Source organism: Amphimedon queenslandica, unplaced genomic scaffold (genome assembly GCF_000090795.2).
Source record: "Amphimedon queenslandica unplaced genomic scaffold, v1.1 AMPQUscaffold_12728, whole genome shotgun sequence".
Classification (NCBI taxonomy): Eukaryota; Metazoa; Porifera; class Demospongiae; order Haplosclerida; family Niphatidae; genus Amphimedon; species Amphimedon queenslandica.
The window spans coordinates 27,231-31,908 of record NW_003547036.1 but is presented as its reverse complement, the minus strand read 5'-3'; the positions used below and the strand labels follow the sequence as shown (position 1 = coordinate 31,908).

General features: G+C 40.5%; 1 pseudogene; it reads right to left on the bottom strand.

Annotated features, from left to right (window-relative positions):
- Positions 1 to 698: 698 nt before the first annotated feature.
- Positions 699 to 4,348, bottom strand: LOC109586964 (uncharacterized protein K02A2.6-like; annotated as a pseudogene).
- Between the last annotated feature and the right edge of the window lie 330 nt (positions 4,349 to 4,678).

Here is a 4,678-nt window from a genome sequence, read left to right as displayed (position 1 = left end):
CCCCAGGTCGTAATAAACAAGAGTAGGGATGAACAAAAGAAGAATAACACTGAATGAATAAAGGAAGAGAGGGAATAAGAGGAAATTCACAATAACTATAGATAGAAGCATATAATATAGAATCAAGCAATATAGAATCAAATAATAAGGAATGAATGAACAATGTAGCTCTTGCTACCAATGGAACTGAAGTGCTATCCAATGAACAAATTGTAGAAGAACTTGAGAGAACGAACGAATGAAGACTACAGCTGAAGAATTAGATGATTGCAAAATTATTCATATGGAGGATGTGTGGTTATTATAGTTAATTATATTATAGTTAATTAAAGAGACTAGACAGTTACCACTTTCCTCCCTCTTTAAGTTGATATTACCAGGGCATAACGATCAACCGGTCTACGATTACGACTTGATCGACGAATTATTGGTACTGAAGGAGTAGCCACCAGAGGAGAGACTGGAGGTGGAGTTGGATTCCTAGCAGGCGGTTCTATTGGTGAAAGATTAAAGTAAGGCCCTTGATTATCAATATCATTATCTTCTATCGTATCCATAGATATATTATCATCTTTACTTGTCCTAAGGCGGAGTTGATCAATATGTCTACGCATTGTTGAATCATCAGCTAATGGGACCACATATGATACTGGACCAGTAACATTAGTAACAGTAGCTGGTATCTATTTATTCTGACTAGAGTAAGCTCGAGCAAACACTTTATCTCCTACACTAAAGGATTTCACTTTCTTTTCAGGGATGCTCTGCTTTTGTTGCATTCTCTTAGCTGAATCTGGATGAAACTTATCGAATCATGTACGAATTCTTCTACCATCAATAATTTAGAAGGAGAAAGGCCTGTACTAGATTGAGGAGTTATTCTATAAATTAGGAGAAATGGGGATCAACAGTACCTTCTAATTAAACAATTCCTTGCTTTACCATCATACTGCCCTCTCCTCCAAGCCATTTGATTAAGGATGATACGGTGAAGTATAGCTATGCTTAATACCATTCTGCTGAGTGAATAATTGAAACTGCTCACTGGTAAAACCTAAACCATTATCAGACACCATGTGTTCTGTAACACCATGAGTAGCGAAAACAGAACGGAGTATTTTAATTAAAGCTTTTGAGGATGTAGATGGAACTATTGCTGCTTCTATCCATTTAGAATAAGCGTCAACTATAATGAGGAATAAATGTCCCAAAAATGGTCCCGCGTGATGAATATGCATTCTTGACCACGGACGCTGGGGGTACTCCCATGGGTGGAGTGGAGATTTGGGCAGAGCAGAACGTTGCAGTTGGCATGTAATACACCGTCAAACCAAATCTTCAATATTACTATCTATTTTTGGCCAACAGACATAACATCTTGCAAGACCCTTCATACAACTAATACCTGGATGACAATCATTTAGCAGCTCCAGTACAATATGCTGACCAACAGAAGGAATAGTAACCCGAGAACCCCATAAAACACACCCATCAAAAACTGATAACTCACGCCAATGACTATGAAACGGAAGCAATTGAGGATCTGGATTAGAAATAGTCCATCCATGTGGAACGAGTTGGCGTACTCTCGAAAGAACAGGATCATTGTCCATCCGTTTACGAATGGTTTCTGCTGTGACGATCAAAGTAAGCAATGTATATTTGAGATGAGCAACCTCACTAAAATTCGGAGTAATGTTGAGAGTATCAGGGAGTTGGAGTCTACTCAATCCATCTGCATGAGCAATAGCTTTCCCAGGCTTGTGAGCATTAGAGTAATCATAAGCTCCTAACATTAAGGCCCATCATTGGATACAAGCTGAAGCCATAGCAGGGACTTGCTTAGAGTGATGGAATAAGTACTGCAGAGGTTTGTGATCAGACTGAATAGGAAAATGTCAACCATGAAGGTATTGATGGAATTTACGGACACCTAATATAATCGCCAATGCCTCTTTTCAATTTGAGAGTAGTTCTCAGCTTGTGAAATGGAACGAGATGCAAATGAGACCGGTTTATCACATCCATCAGTCATTTGGTGAATCAAAACTGCTCCTAAGCCATATGCAGAGGCATCAACAGAGAGTATCAGGGGCTTAGTAGAATCATAATGAACGAGAATGCTCGATGATTGTAGGAGTGCTTTTACCCTCTGAAAATGCTTTCCTTTCAGTTTCTGTCCATGACCATGGGGCATCTTTCTGGAGTAACCTGTAGAGGGGAAAAAGAATAAAAGGTAACTGAGAAATAAATTTGTTATAATAATTAATGAGTCCTAGAAATGCCGAGTTCCGTCACATTTTTACGTTCCAGAGCTTCTTGCATGGCCTTCACTCTATCAGGAGATGGATGAAGACAGTGTCGATCGATGACGTGAACCAAATAACAAATGGACTTCAGGCCAAACTGGCACTTAGCATTTTTTAAAGTAAAACCAGCACTATCTAGTTTGCTCTGGACTTGAAATAGAGTCTGTTTGTGATCATGTTCATCTATACCTGAGACAAGTGTATCATTTAGGTAGACACATACTCCAGGAATATTAGCTAGAATGGTTTCTAAGATCAGTTGAAAAATAGAAGCGGAAGTAATTCCAAATGGTAAACGGTTGCATTGAAACAATCCCTTATGAGTATTGATTGTAGTGAGTTTACGCGATTCCTCATCTAGAGCAATTTGCTGGTAAGCATGGGCCAGATCGAGCTTAAAGAAAAGTGTACCTCCAGTTAACATTGAGAACAAATCTTCAATACGAGGAAGTGGGTACGTATCTACTTGTAAGACAGTATTCACAGTGACTTTGTAGTCACCACAGATCCTGACTGAGTCATCTGGTTTTAGGACTGGAACTATTGGAGCTGCCCATGAAGAAAAATTAACAGGAGTAATGATCCCATGTTGCTGTAGTCAGTTGAGCTCTTGTTCTACCTAATCACAAAGAAGATAAGATACCGGGCAAGGTTTGAAAAACTTATGTTTAGCAGACGGAAGTGTCTGAATTGTAATCGAACCACCTTCAAAGAGTCCCAGTTCATCAGTGAAAACAGAAGAAAAACGACCAATCAAACTATCAATAGCCTGAGGCTGAACATTATTGTGAATGTGGTTCCAATTCAAACAAATAACTTCAAGCCAATTCCATCCTAAGAGAGGACCCATCACTTTGAATGACTATCAATGGAAGAAAAACTGACTGTGATTCACACTCTACAATGACATTCAACGACCCCAAAGTAGTAATGGTTTCTCCACTGTACGTTCGAAGGGCAATGTCTGAAGGTTGTAATGAAGTAGTAGGGAAGTAGTTATGATAAGTCCTTTCACTTATTTTAGAGAAAGCTGCTCCTGTGTCAACTTCCATCTGTAAATCAACATTGTTGATACAAACAGAGACCGCAAGTGGTGGATAGTTTTTATTAGGAAGAGTGAAGAGGGTGTACTCCTGTGGTCCGTGCTCCCAGTTCGTTAACTTTGCTCCTGAGAAAGAGGCTGAGCTGGATTCGGAACTATTTTGATATTAAACTGTCCTTGTGGGCTAGGTGCCGACTGTGGTTTTGCTGTTGACTGGTTTTGCTGAGTCAGTCGAGGTTTGAGTCCTCTTTGAGTTACACACATTCAAAAGGTGACCCTTCTTTCCACAGTGATGGCAAAAAGCCTCTTTGAACCTGCATACCGTTGCAAGATGTCCAGCAGTACCACATCTGGGACAGATTGGTTTAGTAGCGGCTAATGATTGAGTGGTGGTATTAGTAGTCTGTGAAGAGTGTTGTTTATGAGAGTGAAATGGTAAACCTGAGCGAAAATTCTCTACGTGAGTAGTAGTAGTACCACCAGCAAAGAGATCCAGAGCATTCTTAAAAGCAGATTCTATAGCAGTAGCAATATCATAAGCAGTCTTATAGTCTAGCTTGGACTCTTGTAATAGCCTTCTCTGGATAGCTCTATCATTCACACCACAGACCAGGCGACCGTGATCATATCATTGAGTGAAGGTCCAAACTGACATTGTTCTTCTATCGCTGGAAGAGCAGCTATGTAAGTAGCAATAGATTCTCCTGCAAGATGCTTTCTCGAGTTAAACTTGAATCTTTGAATGACAGGTGACGGTTCTGAAGCATAATGATGCTCCTAGGATGTCAGTAAAGGACGTGTCTGCTAGTGTATCTGGCTGTACCAGACTCTTGGCCAGCTCGAAAGTAGTTGAGCCACAGACAGCTAAGAACATACTCGTCTGCTTATCCCGGAGATACCCTATAGTCTCTTGAGGTACCTCTTGAAAAGCAAACTGAACATAGGGTATAAATCGATCCCAGTCCTTGCCATCTTCACATGCAGTTTTCCTCAGCATTCCCTGGAGAGTTTGATTAAACCTTTCCACCAAACCGTCTGTCTGAGGTGATAGGGGCTAGTCCGAATGGCATTCACACGCAGTAATCGATATATTTCCACCAGTAATTGAGAGGTAAAGTTACTTCCCTGATCTGTTAAGATCTCATGAGGAATTCCCAATCTAGAGAAAATCTTCACCAGCTCTTCTGCAATTGCTTCAGTGTCAATAGTTCGTAGGGGAACTGCCTCTAGATACCGTGTAGCATCGTCACACACCACAAGGACATAACGATGTCCTGCTCTACTCCTTGGGAGTGGTCCAATAATATCCATAGGAGAATGGTACGTC